Raw genomic sequence first — 23,970 nt, 5'->3', positions numbered from 1 at the left:
TTCTCTTACTCTAAGCGACCCTGGGTAATACTTTCCTCTGCAATAGCACAGATTTCCCTTGGAATAAATTCTACTGAAGTTAGGAAAATACAATATGATCTGTGTTCTCAAGGTGAAGCCCGTTCAGTCTGATGGGATGAAGCTGATGGGAGGCACCGATGAAGTGGGGATCTGACACACACCTGGCACCATGAGCTCCTTTAATGCCTTGTCTCCACTACAAAATTACACCAAATTAGAAAAGAAGCTTGAGAAATTGCAATGACTAGCAAACAATAGCCATGATTTTCAGTCCACATAGACGCAGACAAATCATTTCAATTTCACAGCAGCTAGTCACAGGCAATCTCCTGTTCCAGCAAGGTTTACACAGCTGACATGCTGTCATGTGTAAAATGACCGTAAAGCTGTAGTCAACCTAATGTCAGCAAACATGACTCCTCAAGGCTGTGCCTGGATACTACATAATCTCCAAACCCTGATTGTTACAGTCTCCTGTGCTTGATTATATTCTCTGGGGACCCAAGGATGCTGAGGAATGGGAAAGAAACTGGAAATCCTATTGACACCGGCTGAAAGGCTCATTTATTTAGGAGCGCTTTGAACCAAGCTGCGATAGGTTTGGATTTACTGAGGGGATGAAGGCACTCCAGTCCCAGCCTGTGTGCAGGACCCAATGCAGGCATCTTCCTGCACAGCTTGGGGCAGTCAGGACTGCCTCATTGCCCGGGGGCACATGCCTCCAGCTTGAGTCATGGCTGCAGTCCCAGTGCAGCACTCAGCTGTGAAACACAGATCTTCTGTGAACTTAAGCAGTCACCAGGGTGGGCACTAACACCTCACAGGGTCTCACTGCAGTGCTCAGGACTGTTTTCCTTTCCCTCTGGGCTACCTCAGCACTTGCCTCCAGCTATCACTTCTAAACATACAGAAATGTTGCAGGTTCAGCTGCAGAACTAAAGCAATGGGACTTCCATTGCCAGCTGCGTGGGATAAAACACACACCCCCCTGTATGGTGAGAGCAGAATTGCCACAGCCTGGTGGGCAGTAAAATAGAACAGCAGCTTCTCAGGAGGCAGCCACCCAAGTTACATGAAATAAAGGTTTGTCTTCCTTGTTACCCTACTTCATTTTATGACAATCCCTCTCTCCCTCATTCTTGCCAAAATCTGTCTATTGTCACCAACTACTTCTCTTACAAAGCTTTTAAGGCTGTCTGTACCCTTCTGGTCCTAACAGGCACACACACATCTCTTATTTAAATATCCTCTGTCCTGCAGTCACAGCTATGTCCTGCCTGTATCCTTGTTATCATCTGCATACCTAAGGTACACTCTGAGTCTTAGGTTCTCAAACTTTTTTGGACATGATTATGTTCTTGAACTCTGGCTAGTCCATGGCTACAACTCATGAAAAAGGAATGAATTTGATATGATGAGGTCTTTGATCTTGACATATAAATCTGAGAGCTTTAGCACTCTGAGTAAATACTCTCTTCTACATTCAGTCCTTCTGGACAGAAAAAAATTGGTCATACCATTACTTTTAGATGTACAGAGGTAAGGGTCAAATTAGACTTCATATAATTTGGCAAGATACTGGGGTTTTAAAGGAAGAGTGTGAAGTACCAGCTGCAGCAATGGAATATCGGGGTACCAATAAATGCTGAATTTATCAGTGCTCAAAACACCTTGTATGTGACAGTTACATACTCATGGTAATGGCAAATAATTGTTCCATGCAAAAGAAAAGGAAGGATGCGTAATTTCAAAATGTTTTTAAATGCTTAAAAGATGACTGAATTGGCAGTCACCTACTGGGGATGATTACAAATGTCCTTTCAGTTCCTGAGGATATTCCCACACCCAAGGGAGGCCCCAGTCCTCACAGTGCCCTGGCACTAATTATTTATTACCTAATATGCACCAACGCAGTTGCCAAATAAAATGACAACTCTCACATACCACAACACAAACATATTTTAAGAAATAAAAAGCCACATATAGATAGCACTCATACCAGTATAAATCCTTCTCTTTTGTTTCAAAATTACCATTGAAATCAACTGTAAAACTTCCAGTGTGAGATATTAGGACTGAAACAACAAACTTGAGTTTCTTAGATTGGCCCAATTCTTTACTGGCTTACAAGAGAGGGGTTAACAAGGCTTTTCTGTCTGGAAATAAAGAGCAGTTTTAATCAATAAATTCTAAATCCACTGATTAAAGTATCTCAAATAACAACTAGTGGAAAAGGCCATACCAGTGGAAAGTACAAGAATTCTTTTATACAACTCATGGCAAGGATTGGGCTGAATTTCTCTGGCTGTTCTCCCTCAAAATTCTCCTTTGAGTTATAATATATGAGGACCTAGTGATGTGGTTCCCATTCATGGGTGATGAGGGAAGATCTCTGAACTCATGCCAGTAGGACAGAATATCTTTCAAGTCTAAATAAAGTAAAATGAAACAGACATGAAGAATTAATACTATGCTCTATGTTGAAGCTGTCTACTGACTTTCCCATTAATTTCTGAAGAGTTTGAAAGCCGAGGTTTAGGAAATCAGAACCAGATGTTAATCCATTACATGGATTATGATATTAACTGAAATTTTTCCATATTAAAACATACTTGGAAGTTCATACAATCTGTAAAACATAAGTTGTTCTTGTAAATCAACATAATGTAGGGTATAAGTGTGTGTGTGTGTGAAGTTTTAACAGAACAAACATTTCGGTCCATGACTTAAAAGATTTTGTAGCTCCGGGGCTGTGAGGAATGTTTCCCTGTAAGTTGGGGCAGGATGACCTGCTGTTGCAGAGCTCAGGAGCCACCACAGACAAAGTGGGAAAGATGACTATGTGTTAGGATGTATTGAGCATCGCCCCTGAAGCAGGGGGCTGTGTTAAACTTTGGGCTCAAATTTAGGCAGGGTCAGAGAGCAGACTGAGTCTGGGGCTGAAATATTAAGACATTGTTAGGCTATTAAATTATACCTTCCATCATTTGCAGTAGCAATGGATATTAGCAATACTGACAGGCAGGTAATACTGCCATCAATGAAGACATGTCAACAGTAACAGTTCTTAGAAAGAATGAACCTTGCCTCTGTGGTCCATTAATGAAAATACATTCTGTTCAACTGCAATTTCTCTTAATTGGATGCATCTTTCAGCTATGGATTTAGTTTTTTCTCAAAATAGCAGCATGCAGACTAATCAAATGTTATCTAGACACAATTCTTCTTCAGTCTCAGCCAGAAGTCACGCTAGTACTCTAGGATGTCCTCACCAAAAGACTAACCCATGGGAATGTGGCATCTCATCATCATCTTCTCCATGCCCTAGGGCAAAAAACATGATCCTGATTGCCCAACAACTCAGTGAGGAGCCAGGTGCTATTGAAAATAAACATAAGGGGAGGAAAAGACACCGGGCAAAGGTTTTGGGGTGACAGCAGCAATTGCAGGTCTTTTCTGTTCCAGGAACCCCCCACAGCCACATGTTGATTAAGTAGGAAAATTGAGCATTATGTAAAGTTATGTTCTGCTTCATGTATACAATGCATATACTTCAAAATAATTTCCTCCAGCTCATCATTGAAATCGAGGGAATGCCTGTTACACAATACACGAGTGTCATATATTCCTGTCAGCTTTGCTGTGGCCTGTCCTTCACAGATTTGATTATTCCACATTTTATGGTAGCATAAGGCACTTCATACCCTAAGTCTTCCCCAAGGAATGTTAACGCTTGTTAGAAGTGCATGACCCAACCAGTACTACTACAAAACACTTGGAAAATGTTACATTGGAGTACTATTAATACACTCTATTGCACTTGCACTACATGACTGCATGTGGAAAATCTGATGACTTGCAAGCTTATTAACTTACCGAGATTCCTCATAGCTTTTATGAAAGATATGCCACAACTGAACTACCTGACCCTGGGTGATTCCTGAAACTTCTTCTGGCCCCAGATCTGATTTAATTCCAGGGACATCAGACTCCAATATGCTACCAAATTTCCATATCACTTTTGGAAATACAGGATTTTTGAGCAGAGCTGTGCTCCAAAAACAAGCTTTCCACAAAATATGCCAGAAAAATGACCTTAAAACTTGCTATTAAGTAGACCTTGCTTTAAGAAACACAGTATTTATAATTGAATTCTGTTGAAACAAACCAAAGAGCATAAATATTAATATAAAACAGATCATCAATGCCAATATAACCTAATTTGTATAACCTTCTCTATATATTTCATGTAAATATTTATTTAACAATCCTGTGGAACTGATTTATTGTAGAAAAGAGACAGATAGCTAAAACCAGATATAGAACATAAATGTAATGTAACCATGTATGTGTCTTTGGCAAATAAATCTAGCATTTTGTGTTGGTCTCCTTTCCATGCAGACTTACTCATGGGAAATGAGCAATCCCATTGCTGGCAGTGGGATGACTCATACCTGTGCTTAAAATGAAATAAAGGTGAAGTGTGGTGGCAGCTCCGAGTGCAGAAGTGAGACATTGCAGCAAGGAAAGACTGCCAGGGCACGGTGGGTGCTCAGAATTGCTCCTGCCATGAATTCTTCTCCAAGGGTGTCTGCCCTGCACCTCACACCAACACTGCTGTTCTACCAGCCCATAACCACACCCTTGACTCTCCAAAAACATGGCTCCCCAAGCATCAGGAGGATACGTTTTACCTCTTACTCATGGTTTCCCAGGTGTTAGCAGTAGCAAAGAAGGTTTAATAAATTAAATAATTGCGTCTTATAACAGATTAACACTTCTTAACAACATAGCTACTAAGATCAGTTGCAAGGAAAAAAACTAAAGTATTGTTTCCTATTAACACTTAACTGCTCTGTCTGTATGTGCTATGGGTAATGTTTCTCATGGCACAGGCTGCTAAATCCATTCAGAGCATTTTCCCTAATGCCTTTTCCATTCAGCACTTTTCTCTTGTTTTTAAACAAGTCACCCACAAAAGTGACATTGAGACAATAATTTACTCCAAGGTGAAGAGGGTTTGCAGACTCTTTACCCATTTCCATAAGTACACCCATTTCCAGCTCCTACTAACTTGTACAATTTTGACTGATACATATATATGAGCATAAATACATCCCATATGTATCCTTTATTTTCAAGAATTTAAAGTAATTTTCATTATTCATTCAGTTTCTGGTTCTGATCATAATTATTTACCTACCTTGGAAAAATAAACAAAAACTACTTTCCTACTTGTTTGTGTCAAATTTAAGCCTGAATGATTAATCAGTTTCCACTTAATTGCTGCATAAAAGAGCCAATATTCACCATAAAGGATTTTAGACCTGACTGAGGAGAATAATCTCCAAAGCAATTAAAGGTTTCCTAGAAATGTTCCTTCCAAACTTTTGTTTATTGTAGAACTATTGTGAGAAAACCACTGAAGACTTGACTGTCAGCTGCTGGCAATCACTGGAAGTCAGATAATACCAACAGAGTAGCAAACAACACAGTTTAGTGAAAATCTGTGAGTGCTGCATCTGTCTCTGGCACTTTCTGTGCTGTGCTGTTCCACAATATCCCAGCACGTCTGCTGCTCTGCTGATGCTATTGCTCCTATCTGAAACTAGATTCAGTAAGATAAACACCTTGTGATGGAGGGGGTTGCTAGCCTAACAAGGCACAAGAAAGATGATGTGCATGGTCACAGTTTGTGCCAGGTCTGTGTGCAGTCACTTCACTGCCCAAAATAGCCCACTGTCAATGACAAAGGCTGAAGGGTACACCGGGGAACTAAAGAGAAGCTTAAAGTGGGGGTGCCTCTCAGGAAAATTGGTACTTTCTGAGAGAACTTCCCATGAAAAGTTTTTCAATCAGCTCAAGCTTAAAATTGTGCTGCTCTATTATTTTCAGTGAGAATACCTTTAATAAAGAGAACTCATTCTGAAACACACTGTAATACCCTCTGGACCACAGTCTGCTTGAACAGAACAAATGGATACAGCCATGTTCAGTGAAACATGAAAATTTGTCACAGCTTTGATCTGCACAGAAATTCAGTAATTCCACAGTAAAGCATGGTGTTTAGAAATGATTCACTTGTTTGAGATGTGACTCGTTCAAGCACTAAGACCAATATTTATACTCTTTGGTGGTTAAGAAAGATGTCGTATTCAGAAGAAAATATGTTCTACGCAGAAGCATGTGGACTTGTCAGCAAACATTGAATGCAGTCATATATACTAATATGTTATTAATTGCTTTGTGGATAGTAAAATCAAGTCCCTGATGTACTTCAGAGTGAAAATATCTTTCCTCTCCTTGAAATGGAGAGCAAACTTGTATCCTACGTACGAACATGGATGCCAGCATTCCTCAAAATCTTGTCCAGCTTTTAAATTAAATTTGAGATTCATTCTCTATTACCACATGGAAAAGGTAAGATTAAATGTGTACTAGTTAAGACAGCATGCAATTAAAATTCAAAGCATTAACAAAAATGGCACCATGCAGTTTACAGTTGACTTGCAGACATAAAGTTTAATGAGCCTCTTTGTTTTCTTGCCCCTCTGCAACTGGTTCCAACTCTTTTAACTATTCCTTTGCCTTGTAAATTCAGGCCCTTGCGAGGTGAAGATCAGTGTGAAGGTGTGTGTAACCTAACAAGTGTGTCTGAATTTGTTTCAGTGCCCTGCTTCCCCTCAGCTGCTCATGTGAGACTGGAGCAGGCAGAGCACCAAGAGCAGCCAAGTGCAGGAGTCAGCCCAGAAAATTGGCACTGCAGCACTCACGAATGTTTGTGGAGAAAAGAACATCAGTGGTACATGCACAGGCATTTGCTGACCTTATAGGCTACTCCTGGAGTTCAGACTTCAGTATGTCTATGGAAGAGCCGGGAATTGAAAGAGCAATCTGAACACAGACCTATAAACGAGAGGAAGCACACTCCAACAGCGTGGGTTTGTGGGGGGTCCAGTTCTTGACTTAAAACCTCAGGCTACTGCCCTAAGAAAATTGCTAGAGGTGAATATCCAGCTCCTATGCACAGTGGGGGCTGTCACCAACCACTGGGGTACCCTGTATTTTTTGTGTATTTGTTCTAACACAAATGAGGCGGAGAAGATTTACAAAGATCGCACTGCTGACACGACTGAAAAACTTGAAGGCATCTCTCCATAATTCTATATACGGATTTCATCTGCCTTTCATGGGATCTCTGCTCAAATTAAGTATATCTTCCTCACCAAGGGAGTGCAGGTATGCTGTAATGGTTTGTTGGTTAGTCTTTTTCTCACAGCCACTAGCGCCACTGTGAAGAGTGAAAAAACCCATAAACATAAGGCCCCCCAAAACTTTCCTGGCTTCTCACTTTCATCAGGCCAACATTTTCTCTCACACAAAATGCAACCTGCTTTTCTTTATGTCTAATGTGTACCCTAATTTATTCCCACCATAACCTCCTTAATTTCCACTTACCTTATGCATCCAACTTCCATTTTCCTCGAATTATTTTTCAAATAAGTCTCTTCATGCTTTTTCCTTCTCTAACAGGAATTCATCATAGACACATTGCTTCATTTTCCTTCACTACACTCCTGGTAATCCTACCAAAAGAGCATGGCAACTCTAAAACAAATTGTGTTATGCGGCTACTACCCAAGAGCATCTCAATTTCTTTGTTTTCTGACTTTCCTATTCATCTGTTGCCATGTTGTGCTACAAACTCCTGAAGACGGGAACCACCTACCCTTCTGACCTCAGCTCCAAGTCCCACCCTCACTGGAGTCCTGGTCCATGACTGTGGTACCCAGGAGTTATCAAACACCAACTATTACTATTAAACAACAGAGTTTGTATTGGGTTTGATACAACAGAATGACTGAGGAACATTTTAAATTGAGAAGCCATAGGTAATTCTAACTTGTCCCTCTTACACTCAGTAGAAAGCAAAAAATATTCCTTGTGTTTACCCCTGGGGTGGGATTAAAAAGGCACATTATAAAAACAAATATCCCATTTGTATTGTTTTCACTGAAAGACTTTAATTTAACAGGTCTGACCTGGATTAAAAATAATGACCCTCTAAATTCCAAACATTCTTCATGTAAATACTGGCTGTCCATTTATAGTATAATTCAAGCCTGTTCGTAACTTGTAGCTGGCTCACCACCACCTGCCATTAGCAGCTTGTTCAGAGTTGAGCCTAATTGTACAAAGAGAGGAGGAAACCATCAAAGTTATTTCTTAACCAATCCATCATCTTTTATGCCCATCTCTAAGTGTGCCACTGTACTGCTGGTAGGCAGACTAATCTCTCAGATATATAAAGGGAAGGGACTGCTGCTTTACCGTTACTGCTGGCTAATCTTATTAAAATAACAATATGTATACAATAATTAGATGTCAGAAATAATGAGTGCTGCTCTAGTTCTATCCTCTCCTTTTTTTTATTAGACTGTATTTCAGGAGAAGGTGATCCGGGGGCCTCTAGTTCTGACCTTTATCAAGTATTCCCGAGATCTGCAGCTCAGCTTTTCTAATCTTACCTTGACTTCTCTTCAGTGACCCCCCGTTCCCCGTTACAGACTTCCCCAATTACCTCAATATTCACAGTATTCCCTAAAGCACCACGACATGGAACACTATTATCTCTTATCTATTTTATCTGTTAACCTTAGGAACACCAGCAAGCTATTATGGCAATCACTGTGCTTACAGAAAAAGGACAGAAAAGGGGCTGTGCTTTAAAAGCATCCATGGAAAATGCTTTGCCATTTTGAAAATATTTTGTCTTTTCTTCTAAAGGAAAAATAACCAGATATTTCAGAAGCAAAGCCAAAAGTATCTCAATTAAGCCTCTCATCTCTTCTGCATTCAGTGAAGTACTTATATTTTTTAAAGATGTCTCCCCTTGATTCCCACACATTTTCTATTGCTCACTCTTCACAGAGAGCCTGTCAAAAGACAACAGCCACCTGGGGATGGAGGTGCCCTGCATCTCTAACTCTAGCCCCATACCCAGTTTTCCAGGTTGACTGCCAGGTTCTTAGGTTTGTGATGCTGTGCATCTGCCTGAGGATGGGAAACAAACTCCTGAAGAGCGGCTGCTTCAGGAGAAATAGATAGTTTGGGAGAGAAGGAGCAGTCAGCTCAGAAAAGACAGTAATAGCATGAGACAGCTGGAGGAAAGATCTGCAGGAGAAAAGCTCATCCCTGTTCATGTACCGTCAGTAGAACCAACAAATTATTTTTGTTTCCCAGTCAAAAGATTTTGGGCTTTTGGAAATCTAAAATTTAGAAATAACATATATATAGACAGCCAAGGTCAATTTTTCCCCATTTAAAGGTGGTTTGTTTGTTTGGGTTTTTAAAGTTGCAGATCTGCCCATGTGATCATATTGTGTAATATTGCTGCTTCCAGATAAAAGGGGAAAAAATGTGTCTGCTTCACAAACAAACTCGAAGCATACATTTTCATCTGCTGGTTTTGGTTACTGCTTTTTTTTAAAAAAAAAGGAAAAAACATAATCTTCCCTTTTTCCAAAAAGCTCAAAAAATTTTGAAAGCTATTTCTCAGTCTGAGGGGGGGATCAGGGGCAGAAGTATGTAAATGCTCTGAGCACAGGGGCAAGGAGAAACCCTCTGGGCTCCACTGTACTTTTGAAATGACATTTTGGAGGTACGGATCTTATTCTAGCTCCTGAAGAGACAGCAATATATGCCGAAGTAGTCGAGGCAATTTAGAGGTGCTGAGCTTTTCTGGTGAGGAAAAAAAATTCACGCATTTTGTGCTTTCCATGTTTAAAGATGTTGTTTAATCACATAATTAAATTGTATTTTGAAAAGTAGCGCAGAATGCTATCCCCAATCAGGACTCAGTGCCAATTCCATCTCTAGTCAGCAGATGGCACCATGAATTCGTCAAACAGGATGGAGACCAGAAAATTATAAATTTATCCCCCCAAAAATGGGGACAAAAAAAAAAAAAAGGAAAAAAGCATACACCCAACTTGACACACATAAAACAGGAATTAAATTCAGAGGGTGTAACTTTCCCCTCGTGCTACCCCTCCAAAAATACAACGGGCTGTGGAACACGCTGTGTGACACCCTGATGCACAAAGAGCAGCTACACCTATAGTGTCGCCAGCCTTGCCCTGTCACTGACCTACATTGTCTCGTGGCCTCCTGTGAGACTGGAAAAAAAACCCCAAATCTGAAACCATAAAAAAAAAAAATTAAAATAAATCCCAACTTTCCTTCTGACCTCCCCTTGCTCTGAACAGCACCTCTGGAGGAGGAGGCCTCCCCTGGGCTGAAAGGGGGACCCAGGAGCAACAGAGTAGGGAGCTCAGAGAAGCTGCAAGCAGAGCTGCAGATGTAGCTGCAGAGGCCAAGAGTACAGAGTGACAGGGGGTGTGGAGTCTACCCAGCGAACCACGGGCTGAGAGCAGGCAAGTGCAGAAGAGTTTGCAAGACTTTTTGTTCCACTCAAACAGCAAAATTTCTACTTGGAATTCAAAGGCTGGTAGAGGCAGCCTCCCCATGTCCCTCACCAGCACCCTACATCCCTGAAGGAGCACAGCACGAGCCCACAGCTCCGCTGCAGAGGCAGGAAGCTCCGCTCAAAGGAGCAATTCGGCATTTCTGGGTGTCTGCTCTTCCCCTGGCCCAGCCATGCTCATCCTAACCCCTGCTGGTAGGATAACTCTCCTGGCAGGCATGGAGCTGGCACCCACCTGGCACCCCTTCACACCCACTGGGCTCCCGCAGGGCTTCGCTGGTGGGCACAGCGTGCCATGAGAAGGCGGTTCCTTGGCACACACGCCAAGGGATGTGCAAGATGTGCTCACCCCCAGCAAAAATCTGCTGCCTTAAATATGGGCTTCTCTGTGCTCTTACATATGAACAGTGAGTGTGAAAATCCTGCCTGTCCATCTGTTCCTTAAAGGTTTCTTTCTTTTGCTGCGTGTTAGAATTTCTCCCCAAATCTTCTTCAGTGGCACAAATCACATCAGTGACATTTATAGGTTAGGTAAATGGTATGCTGCTGACATCATCTAAGCACAGTAACAGGCACATTAGGTTGTCTGCGGATACCTTTTATGCTATGGACTTCAAGCTCCATTTATCCTGTTCTCAACGAGCAATAATTAAAATGTGCACTCACAGAAGTATTGCTCTGAGAAGCAACAGCCTATGCAAAAACCAGAAATTTTCCCAACAGAACAGAGCATTCAATCAACAGTTTCAATCATAGCACAGGAATGAAAACTCTGACGTATAAAATTTAGAGAGGAGAGCAGAACAACAGTAAAAAGATGAGCTTACCTTGCGTTGCATGGAGTCATCTTGTCTCAGGCCCAAGGAGCAGATGCTGTAAATTTTTACCGCTTCAGACTCTGCATGTCTGGTTGTTGCAAAGTGATTTTTCTTCCTGGCCATTCCTTACTATTTTCCCAGCCTGCCTAGCAGGCACAACTCACGAATTACCAATACCTCGGCAGTGACACAATTGATTAAGTATGAGCAATACCAGCTTGGGTTTTGCATTCAGTCAGAGCTCTGTAATGGCAGCACAAGGGGCCTCGCTTGTTGAGCAAGAAGGGCTTTATGTCACTTGTCCCTAGAGCAAGGCACAAGTGATCTTGACGGAGAAGGCAGCGAACATACTGTCAGAAGCCATATTCGCAGGGAAAAGGCAGAACAATGGAGATTAAATGACAGGGCAGAAGGAAGGAATTAAATCATCCCCGAGGCTCAGATATTCCAGGCTTCCCCCCATGACACCTGCTAGAGGCACAGGGGAAGACCTGGAGCAAATCCCTGTGGAAGTCTTGCCGTCTGTACCAACACTCTCATGGAAAATCTGCAAAATCGCTTGTGGCTCTTCTAAAAATCATGGGCCTTACAACCTCATGTCCAGCTGCACACTCACTTTTCAGCCAGTTTCCAGTCTGAAAACTGGTCTGGAAAACAACCGTAGAATTGCTTTGAATCCAACTCTTTTTAACTCTTTGTGTCTGTAAAAAGCATAACTCCTGCCTACCCTCCTGCTGTACTAGTGTAGTTAACTTCCACATGGTAAAAAGAAAGGAAAATAATTGCTTGCTATAGCTCAAAGGAGGTTGTGTAGGCCACGTACACACTTCTAACTTGGTAATAACTCCATTCTTCCAAAGGACAGGAGGCACCCTGAACCCACACCTGCCCTTTCAACAGTGCACCCGAACCACCACAGCAGAGCCCTCTGAACACGAGCATCTTTTCTTTCAGATGTGCTTCATGCTCTTCTGTGCTTACACGGACCCATAAAAGATATTTGGCTGGGAAGACAGCAGTGAGAGATTTAGGATTGTCACCTGAGAGGCAGAACCACAGTTCCAGGCCTAGTGCCATGGAAAAACTAAGTTTTCCACAGACTGGGAAACTGTGAGGAGAAAGGGAAAACTAGAGGTCTGCTCTGTCTGTAGCAGCCTGATCATTCCATATCCTCCCAGACCAGAGGGGAAGAGACCTTTTCTTCAGGCAGGAAGACAAACCCCTGGTCTAAGTCGGATGGAAGATTTAAACCCTGATATTGTCTTTCCCAGATTTGTGCTGGAAACAGTTTAAATGCCTGTGCCAGAGTGAACAGCAGCATTTCAAAGTCATGGTAAATAAATACAGGATCCAATTATAGCAACTTACTGCTTCCTTATATTGAATAAAAACCACTTCTGTGGAGCAATGCTTCAGGCTGGCTTTAAGTTTGCGAAGATCCTTGTTCCTTTTGATTTAGTAATATGTGGGGATGATGGGCACTGCTCACTTTACAGCTCTCTATGCCTGTTCCTGCTGGTGTGCAGCCATTACAGCCCTGCCTCTTCAGACCATCCCTCAGGTTGGTACAAAACTCAGGGATCTTGTGATCTGCTCTCAGCTCTGTCAGGGACATTGCAATGGTAATCTTGATTTTTTACTTAGCTTTTCGGTCTCTTGCCTTGCACTTAGTTTGCAAGATATCAAGGGCTGTGGGGTCTTAATAGAAACCTGAGGCCTCTAACCCCCACCAGTACAAAAAATAATCTTCAATGCCAAAAGAATCTACAGGCCATGCTCAATGTCTTCACTAAAACAGCCTCCTGTGCCTGCTTAAAACAGAAGAGAAAATTACAAAACAGGAGCCACCACCTGCTTGGGAGTTGGCCTGAAATACACCAGCTGCAATTGCTGCTCAGCTCAAACAAGCAGCAGGCAGCTGATGTTACACAACTCAGTAACAAGGGGAAAGTGACCAGCAGCAATATTAACAAATTTACTCCATTCATTCACATTGACTTCATTCATTATCAGTATGGGACTGTTTCCCTCATACTTTTCTCCTCACCAAAACATGTTTCCCATGCAATTTTCTCCCAGTTTCAAGTTGGATACAAGCTTTTTAAAACTAGCTACTTAAAAGGAGAAAACTAAACTCTTTGGCACAGCTTTGGAAAATTAGCATCATTTGTGTCACTGGTAGGATATCATTAGGGATTTTGTTTAGTCAGAAGGGTTGTGTTTAGCCTAGTGACTGAAACACATCTTCGAGACACCCAGAGCACATGTCCCTCTGCAGAGCTTCTGCTTCCCATGGGGGAGTTGTGAGGCTGGCACCCCCATGCTGCCACCACCACACCTCAGCAGAGAGGGATGTGCCTTTAGCACCACTCTATGGCTTTCTTAACTGCTGGTATTTCCAGTTTTCCTGTACCTGCAGCTGGCTGTTGTTTAGACAGCTTCTACAATATTGGAGAGTCACAATGACTGGTCTCGAGCCTGAAGCAGTATTTTCACTGTAAGCACTGCTGCTCAGCCCTTAGAAGTGGAGCTAAGTAATTCAGGGAGAATTTTATCTGACAAATGTAAACATGGTATGCGTGAATTTCCATTAATATTTCACATGAAGAAAACAAGGCTGAATTCATCAGATTGCATTGCAATTTAGCCACTATCTCTGGTGATAAGCAACCACACCAAACCCACAACTCTCTTCTTCAGTTCCCTCAGTTTAAAATTTCCAAGGATATTTCTTTGTGAACAGCTTTTTGCTTGCTGGACCTTCTCTCAAGAGTTTACTTACATATTTTGATTCATAACTAAAGTCTGAAAAAGTTTTTTTAAAAAATTCTCTGTCTGCATTCCCTGCTCCAAAACACACAGTCCCTCCACAGCCCTTCTCAACCCACACTCCTTTCACCTCTGCAGCTGCCCTTGCTTTACTGTACCTCCTCTTGCAGGGCTGCACAAGGCACAGGAGGAAAGAAGTCACCTGGCAGCAGAGCCATCCACAGAAGATGATGGAAACAAATCTCACCGGCCTCAGCAGGCTTCAGATCTACCTGCTAGTAATACAACAACAATCCTCCAAAGGTACCCAGGCTGTGGAACAGCCAGGGGGTTGAAATATATTCACAAAACCATAGGAGCTCTCCCTCAGATTGGTACCAGAGTCTAGTGAATTCAACCTGAGAGGCATGGACATCTTCAAACTGTACACCTGCCAAAATTCTGCATTTCATTGCAAAGAGGCATCTACGTGCTCAAATGTAACACTGAGCTAATGTCAGCATTAACCCAGAAAACACATAGATGCATAACAGCAATTTGAACTGATTTCAGAAGCAAGCTGAAAGTATCACACTAACAAAATGCACTTTATGGCCTAGTCCACACCTACTTTTAGACACCTCAGAGACCCTTAAGGGTTTGGGGCTTTTTTCTTTGTGGGGGTTGTTTTCTGGGTTTGCTAATATTTCATTTACAGGAAGGTTGAAGACTGTATGCCAATATATGCACTTGCACTATATTTCTTTAAATATGTTCCAGGAAATGCCATACTCATGAACTGCTCTGTAATGTAATCCTTCAGACTGGAGCAATTCATAAGATCCCAAGAACAAAAAAGCTTTTTCAGCAGGTATATTTAATCAGGAAGTGAGTACATGCCACATTAGTATCCCTCAGGGTTTCTAGTCCTCAACCCAGAGCATGGCCAGTTTGTTGTTTTGCTGGGAAAGCTGTCACAGGACAGACAGACTCATTAGAGATCCATTTCCACGTTCTCTGGAGTTTGGAGCAGAGGCTTTGCCATCTCTGCTCTAAGAACTTTATTGGATGTATACCAGGACAGACTTGAAGAAGAATTTTCAGCCCTACAGTCCAGAAAGTTCACAGTGTAAGAAGCAATTCACACCAAGGATAAACTGTGAAATGCATTTTTTAAAGTGTTTTATTACAATTTTTTCTTTGAGCCTGGTGTTGGAGGTAGATCTCTTTCCTTGACACAAAGCCCTTTGTCCCACAACCAGTGTAAGAGCTCCAGGGACAAAACTGCAAATTGGTTTCCAAGTCTGTTTTAGGAATGGCTTAACAAACAGAAGAGGAAATGTGATATTCAAATCAAATGGCTAAATTTTTCATATTAAGGGTGATGGGGCAAGATCTGCTCTAACATCACAGAAGAACAAAATGCAAATATTCTAGCACTGAGCAGCTGTGCATGGGCCAGCACCTGCTGAAGTCACGCATTTCTACCTGCTGACTTTGGTAGGGAATAAGGCTGTAGGGGAGCTCCTGTGGGACAGAAGCCCGGGGGGGCTGGGGCTGGTGTCCCTCCCCCAGCACAGCACAGCAGTCGATGGTGAGCAGCACTCTGGCTGCAGCTGCATCCCCCAGCACATCACCGTAAATTCCAGCTGCCCAGCAGCCTCCAGCAAACATCCACCAGGGAACACTTACACCATCACATGAACAGCCAAAAAAGCAATAGTTTGAGGGACACAGCAGCTCTAAATATTGCACCTTCCTTCTCCCTGCTGGAGCAGACTCCATTTGAAGAGGATAACAAATTCCATCCGGCTGGCACATGAGGGCATAAACCCCCCAGCACAGAGGCATGTGGCTCTCTGGAGCCTGGCAGGATGTGACACAAAGCACCTGGGCAGCACTGCTGCATACAGCAGCTAAGGGTGCCTGCACAGACACTCAGTCCAGCTCATCTCAAACTCCACTGTTTCCAGAAACTCCACTGATAAGAGAATACAAGTATACACATAAGTAAACCCAGGTTTGTTTGCAATTAGCAGAGAAAGGTTTCTTAGTGTTCATATTAAGCTAGTTTTGAATTGGTACAGTTACTTAGTGTTCACTTGCACAGGTAGAAGGCTTTTATAGAGTTTTGCCAGAGAAGTAAAACAAATGTTATCAGGTGACAGCATAACACAAAGGCATCAAAGAGAATGGAGCAATGCCTATTTACAGGAGCGAAAGACCCAGCCTCCAGCGTCCTCTGTGCATTCAAATTAAATGGACACACTGCAACCTTTCGTCTGGTATAAAAAGTACTGGAAAATCACTGCTGGTGCAAACCCAGCTGTGCCTTTGTACTGGCTTTTCCTGTGGAGCACATAACGTGCATTTGCTTGGCCCGATTCACAAAACAAGGCACCCAACCATACACCACACAGCGGGTGTGAAATCCAGCCACGTGCTGCTTTAGGGGTGTCTGCATATCCTGCTGCTCAAAAATCCAGCTGTTGGTGTCATTGGCACTGGGGGCAAGTCCGTGCTCTGGAATGTGGCCACTTATGGGAAATGGGTACTGCTCTGCTTCTCTAAGGGTCTCTCAACATAGGGAAGATTTACTGAGGCAATTATCCTGCCTGTAACAGGGCACTAACCTGCTACAGTCACTGATGCAACTCCTAGTACTGAAGTACTTATCTGTAGCTCAGATTAAATTGCTTTGAATGCAATATAATTATTACACTGACAGAATTGTAACAGCAAATATCCCTTTGCAGACAAGTTCTAAGGAGTAAAAGGCTTTTCTGCCCTGGAAAAGACCAAGCAGATACAAATAATGTATCATCAGATTTTTTTTCTTACTCCTATTATCTGTCTGTGCTAACAGCCTACATGTGAGGAAGCTTGAGCTAATGGATTGGGCATGGTTTTAAGACAATGAGTGTCTCATCTCTGGTTTTCACATGCTGAGTGACAGCAGGTAAGTCACCTGTTCTTTTTGCGTTTTGGTTTGTTAATAGCACCAATATTTTTCTGGCAAGTCAGTAGAGGCAAACTGCCAATTTAATAGTCACTGTCTAATTTTCCTGTTTCAAATGCTTTTTCTTCTTAACACTGATTAAAACAAACAAGATATCTATTGCTCCAGCATTCCACATTACCACATTCCCCACAGAAATATGCCTCCTCTGCTCAATGCACCTGATGCTGACAGTTGCAAATTGTTTGCAAATTGTTTGCAAATTTTGAAACCATCTGAGCTCAAAACTCAGGTCCTCTGTGTGAGTCTAACCAGTGTAATTCTCTGGAGACAGACGAGGAAGAGCAAAACCCACATTTGATACAATACTGTTGCCTTCAAGCCACAGAGGAAGTTCTTTGTTTCCAAATGGCATTTTACCTGCAGTGCTGCAGAGATGCATGTGGTGACTGCCATCCCAGATCTCCAAAAAGAGGTCTTTCTACACTATCTCACCCTGCTAGATGACTGGGACATGCAGTAGGTCACTACCTGATTGAAATGACCTTAAAGTCTATTTGCTCACAGGTCAGTGTTGCCTCAAAAACCACACCTTGCCATAGTCCAAGAGCTGTGCTGTGCCACTGTTCCAGACCATGATGGGCTGCAGAAACAGCAGCACCTCCCAGCCAAACACTGGCTCATGGGAGCCCATGTGCCTCTGGAGATCCTGATACAGCATCTCTCATTCCTTTGTCAGCCATGGCTCCCTATCCCCAGTAGAGGCTCTATATAGTCTTCACAGCCACCAACCTATGCCCTAACTAGCAGGCTTTCAAAATTAGGGGATAGCTAATGTCATGTATTTGAGGGCTGGATGCCTGGACTATCAAAATTACTTCAGGCTTTCTTTGGGGTAGTGAGAACTACCTTTTCTAAGTAAAAACGTCCTTTTCTGAGACAGATTTTCTTTGCTTGCTTAACTATCAGATGGGAGCTAGGGGCAACCTTCCTTCTTATTTTCAGGTGCCTGCCAGCACACAGGGATGTGGGCACAGCTGCCAGAGGCTCCAGCAGGTGCCTAGTCACAGTGAGAAGCAGCAAAGCCTCCACAGCCCCCTGAGGCATTCCCGGCAGGGAGCCTGGCATCACCACTGGGGGAACCATGCCATGCTGCAAAATGACCCATCAAGAGCTCAGCCGCCCTGTGCCCTTCACTTTGGGTCTGGACCCTGCGCAATGCCCTATACTGGACACACACTGCACCCTGCCCACATTTCACTGGGGTCCTGGCATGGAGAAAGTGTTTCAGAGACAGAGTCATGAGAAACATCTAGGCAGATAACAGCTTGACATAAAAGAGAGGAAGACAGTACACCCTTCAGACCCAACCTGCAAATAAGTAAAAAAAGACAGTACTCCCAAGGCAACAGCCCGAGATGATTCAGATTAAAAGCCAGTGATGTGCCATTAAACTCCTGAGAACACCTAGGGATGTGAATTTTTCCCCTGGTATTTTTGACTAGCAAACTGTAAATTGTGTGAAAAGGTATGTGTGTCCTTCCCTACCCAGCTGGCACAGGCCACAGTTAGCAGCTAAAAGAGATGGTGTATCCTGTGAAATGCCTGTGAGAAAAAAACATGGTGAATGTGCCAGCACATGAACATGAAAATATTAACCTTGTTTTTCCTCATAACATGGAAAATGTGCATTGGTTTTCCACAAAGCAGCAAAATCAAAAAACACTAGGAACATCTCACACACAAACAGTTTTGGATAAATAAAAACAAAGGTGGGGAAACATAAAGGCAGCATTTGCATGCTACCCATCTAAGAGTTTCACACACTGAAACGTCTGCATGAAGTCCTGGCCTCACTGAGATTTAGAGTCAGTTTTATCCATTGAGAACAGATGAGGTCTTCCACTTAGGAGAAAAGGGACTTCAAGTTTAAGTTATCTGTGGGGATAACACCTGGAAACTTTATGCATTATCATGTATTTGCTTTTTCACTCTAAAGTATCCTGAAGTACTTTAAGTTAGTATCTCTCTGAAATATCCACAGCTTAAAAAAGTGTAACTGTCATATGCTGCAAATACTCACTTCACATGGTCAAATGACCAATTCATGATCTTGCAGGTACTAAAACATGCACACCCTTACCTGACAAACAGAAAAAATTCAATTTCACCCATGTGGACAAAGCTCTCTGGCATGTGGTATGATACTTGGGGTTGCCTTCTGCAGGCCAGGAGCTGGACTTTGATGATCCTCGTAGATCCCTTCCAACTCAGGATATTCTATGATTCTATTAGCGGAATGACACGTTTTAAAATCAGTATTCCCAAAGCATCTAAATGCATGACTCATGTAAATGTTGCACTGTACAGCTTCATACTTTTGAATGAGGTTGTTCATATTTGCTAAACTAAAGAAACATCTGAGTCTTTGAAGGCATGGGGAATAGTTTGAGACACTGAGCTGTACAAAGGAAAAAGAAACAGAGATCACACAAGCAAAGAGATGACAAAGATCAGCATGACATGGCTACCTCACTTTCGGGGTACTTTTAAGAAAAGTATCAGATATTCAGGAGATGCTGAATATTTACCTTTAGAGAAAAATCAAGCCCATCTGAAGGTGCCAGACAATCAGTCTGCCCTTGAGTTTCACTTCTACTGTGCCAAGAGACATTGTGCCTCGCCTCAGCAAGCCTCTCAAAAACCCTGTAAAGACTATGATGGAAGGTGCCTTACTCCAGAACACATGGATATCACAGCAGTGGGAGTCAAATAAATATCTGGAAAAGCCATCAACCACAGTGGGAGCACTAGTTTCCTTCAGGGTTTTTCTGTGGCTTGTTTTAAATTTGGTGCTTCCTTAATTTTTAATTTCTGACCTGGAAGCCCAGTGGGGAGTGGGGAGCAGCATGGGTCATTGTGAGCTCCAGTGCTCCAAGCAGCTGCTCCAGGCACCAAGGGAAGCTGGAGATGAAGGGCATTGTGCACTTTTTAGGCGTAGGTTGTCAGTGAAGTTGCTACCCCTGACACGTTTTTGGTGCGGACACTCGTTTCTAGGAAACACTTTGGAAAACAACTTTGAAGTCAAAATGAAAAATTACAGCCTGAGTGCTTTTTTTTGCTTTTATCCACCGTACCTTCATGACTGTACTCTTCCATTTAAATGGCAAAGCAGTGCTGAATGCAAACAGCCTCCTTCTGCAGGCTGTCTCCACAGTTCAATTACCAGTGCTTTAACAGTGCTAATTAGCATTCCTCAGAGCTAGATCTCTTTGAGTGACAGGTAACCATGGAGAGTCACAATCCTGTAGGTGATCAGCAAGAGTCTGACTTTTCTTTTTAATTAAAAATTAGAAATGCCTTAAACAAAAATAATAATTCACTGATTTATGCTATTATCCCAGGGTTGCCAAGCTGGTGAGAATAACATTAGTGTTGTAAAAATGAAACAATTTTTAAATGAATAGACTAGGGTGATAGAAAGGAGAGCAGGTTTATTATCTGTAACAAGAGAATGTCCTCATAATGATGGTACAAAATAGTAGACACTTCTCCAGAGAGTTGGCATGGAGACCAAAAATAGGACACTTTCCTGAATGTGGGATGGGATTACCCCAATTTATTTTAGATTTTAACAAAATAGATAGATAAATACTAAGTCTGTTGCACAAATAGAAATTTCATAGGGATATCGTTTCAGTAAAATTTAACCATGAGTTATATGGAGAGATAATACTGCATCTGGTCCAAGAGGGAGCCAAGACTGGAAATTGAATCAGCCAGATAATCAATTAGTGAAAATTGTTTTCAACGTAACTGTGCCATTTCCCGTCAGCTAATGATCTAGGTCTCCTTCCAGAAATGGACTCCAGCGGCAAAAAATTTATAGTCATATTTTTGCAACATGGCAGTGGGTCTAAGTCAGCAGTGTTGACCCAACCAAGTCTGAGTATTATTCATCAACAAATAATAAGGAACGTTTTTAAGCTGAACTTGCCAAAGATAGGAGGACCGATATATTAATATCTGTAATTAAGAAATATTTTCCAAGACCAAGTCAACTCAGCAAACTCATTAATTGTAGATTCTAATGAAAATAACTGCATATAAGACAATAAAAGGAAACAGATGATTGAGCAAAAATTATTCTAATAACCAGCAATCACAATGCAGAATTCTAGCCATTGTTCAAAGGCAAAATCACAGCTGTCAATTGTGAAGCATCTATTCAACAAGGGGTTTTTAAACTTTCCCCACATAATTTCTTTACTATATGCAAAAAATAAAAAACCCCAAACCCAAAAATCAATATGGTTTGCTTTCATATGGAGGTATTTACATCTTTAATGTAAATGACAGTAAGATTCAACCCTATACAGGAAGGAAAGAACTAAAGGTAATTGCACCCATATCAAAATTTCAGATTGCATAGTACTATTTCGATTTATAATTGAAATGTTAATCACAAAGTTAATTTTTACAAGTCCTGGGAGGAACATTTTCCTAAAAACACAAGTAAAAAAACCCAGCTATCTTTCCAATTTACCAAGTATAAATGCAAAGTAGGCACTAGTAAAATAAATACCCCATTTTCAGCTCATTTATTTAATGTTTTAAGCTTACTAATGGATAACAAATTGAAAACAAGTATTGTTGATATTACCCTACAGCTGTCAAGCTATGCAAACAGCCAGGGCTAATCACAGTTTTACTGAAGTTTATAATACAGTCAAAGAAAGAAAGAAAAAAAAAATGATGAGACATCTGAGTCTAATATTATCTTCATTTCTTTCTGCATTTACAAAAATATCAATCACTGACAGATTTTTTTAACTCCGCTGAATGCTCTGAACTTTTTCTTTTTGAAGGAGAAATTTTACAAGCAAACAAGTCAGAGATCTGGCTTTGTGCTGTTAAGAGACTCAAGTGCTACCCAGCCTGCAAGGTCTTATCCAGAGAGGAGATCGCAGCACAGCCGTAGCAGAACTCAGCCACCTGTGGTGACTCCCAGGAAATTCAGTTTGACTCCTTACTGGTTATCCACACACCCAGTCACACTTCTCCAATTTTTTAGGTCTTGTAATCTTCTTCTTACTCTCATATTTCAAGGAAACAATAAATCCAGTTTTATGATGAAGCTATTTTGCTCTAAATTCAGTCTGCTTGTGTATCCGTGTAGAATGGTTCATTCAAATACCGCAAAATTTAGTCACCAGCATGGACAGAAAATTCTTAATAAAAGACAATTAGTAGAAAATAAGTCTCAGGATAAAGGCAGCCTGCTTTGGAGGCCAGGTTTGTCAGCTTGTTTTGAAAGCTGTTCTGCTTTCCTTAATCTCTACTGCAGTGCAAGGGGAGCAGCAAGGGAAAAGATACGGCTTATGCAGGAATGGGATAGGAAAATAAAAACCCACCACTCCCTCTTGCCACAACTGCTCCTGTCCTTGCTCTTGGAAAGAAACTCTTTTTTATCTGCTAAACTATCACCTACTTAAACACAAAGTAGATTTGAGCAACTACAAAAATCACAAAGATTCCTGTCAGTAAGTTCCAGATTTTAAGAGGTAACAGAAATAACCATCATCTGAAATGCTGAAGGATTTTTTTTTAAATAAATGTGTTTGGTTCAGAGTTTAATTAAAATCATTGAAAGTTAAACCCTCTATAATATTACTGTGCTATTTAACAGTTTATATCCTTCTTGCTTCACTTGCCTAAATAATTACATCCTGACAAGTTTAGGGTTTCAAAGATTAATTATCCTATCCAAAGAGGATTCATTTTTTTCCCTTCATGTTGGTAAAGCTATCAACATGCTTATATCGTACTAACTAACAGCCTATAATCCACTCTCTGCAGCATCAGAAATTTTGAAATACAAAACAAGCTCTCTGCTAGCTCTCAGCTGAGGGATGAGATGCAGTGACAAAGGCAGCCGATAAATTCTCCCCAGAACGGCTCTCAGAATTTCTCAGCAACATCTCTCAATATTACAGCCTCCATTCCTTGCCCTGTGACTGCCAGGCTGGAATGACTGCTAGCTGGAATATCTTGGTTACTTTCCCAAAATCTTTGGCAATATCTTCATCGCTCTCATCCTTCCCCAAAAAATCAAGGCAAGCAATCAGATTACCTTCAGTAGAACTTGTACCAAGACTTAAATGTGCTCCTGTTACCAATTCTGTGATTGATTCTGATGGATATTTTGGTATTAGTAAATATTTATAAAACTTCAGAATTTTATATAAGCTATTATTTCTCCTCTTCCCTGACAGAAACCCTCTGGCTATGAAAACTGACTGTCATTTTTCTGCAACCACACTCTGCTCCTCTTCTTTCAACTTTCGCCTCGCACATCTTAAAAACAAAAATAACCCAGTCCAGTCTTCCCATTAATCTACATGTAGGCAGGCATCATAGGGTAATATCAACAATAGTTTCAATTTGTTTTCTTTAAAGGGTCTGTAATTCTTCACCAGCCTTTGACTGTAGAGATAGCTCCCAAAAGCAGGAGTCTTCACAGGTGGTGCTTTAACACACCGTCTCTGTCCCTGCTGTGATAACCTCATCTTGCTTTCATGATTTCTTTATGCTTTGAAATGTTTACAGTATGATACAACCCATTTTCTGAATAACATTGTTGGGCATACTAAAAATCTGCTGTTTAGGAGTCCCTCTGGATGAGAGAACAATTATATAGCTGAAAATACTTCCTTCAAGATAAGAAGCAAAACCTACGGAAAACATTAAATTATTAAAGTGAAGAAATTGCTCTCCTGAAGAATAGAACACAATTCTGTAAGATGTGCTTCTTGCTGTAGAGCCCAGGCTGGCTGGGGCTCTAGCCCCCTCCCCAGGGTTCAGGCTTGCCCTGGGGGAGGGGGTCCAAGCTGGACCCTGCCACAAGCCCTCAGCCATCCCTGCAGGCTGAGCCACAA

The 23,970-nt window shown here is 41.7% G+C and overlaps 1 long non-coding RNA gene across 1 annotated transcript in view; it reads right to left on the bottom strand.

Annotated features, from left to right (window-relative positions):
• LOC108445560 overlaps positions 1-23,970 on the bottom strand; it is an 81,399-nt gene that overhangs the window by 31,768 nt on the left and 25,661 nt on the right. The gene's annotated exons all lie outside the window — the stretch shown is intronic.

Source organism: Corvus brachyrhynchos, unplaced genomic scaffold, assembly GCF_000691975.1.
Source record: "Corvus brachyrhynchos isolate BGI_N302 unplaced genomic scaffold, ASM69197v1 scaffold101, whole genome shotgun sequence".
Lineage (NCBI taxonomy): Eukaryota > Metazoa > Chordata > Aves > Passeriformes > Corvidae > Corvus > Corvus brachyrhynchos.
This window is presented reverse-complemented; position numbering and strand designations above follow the sequence as displayed.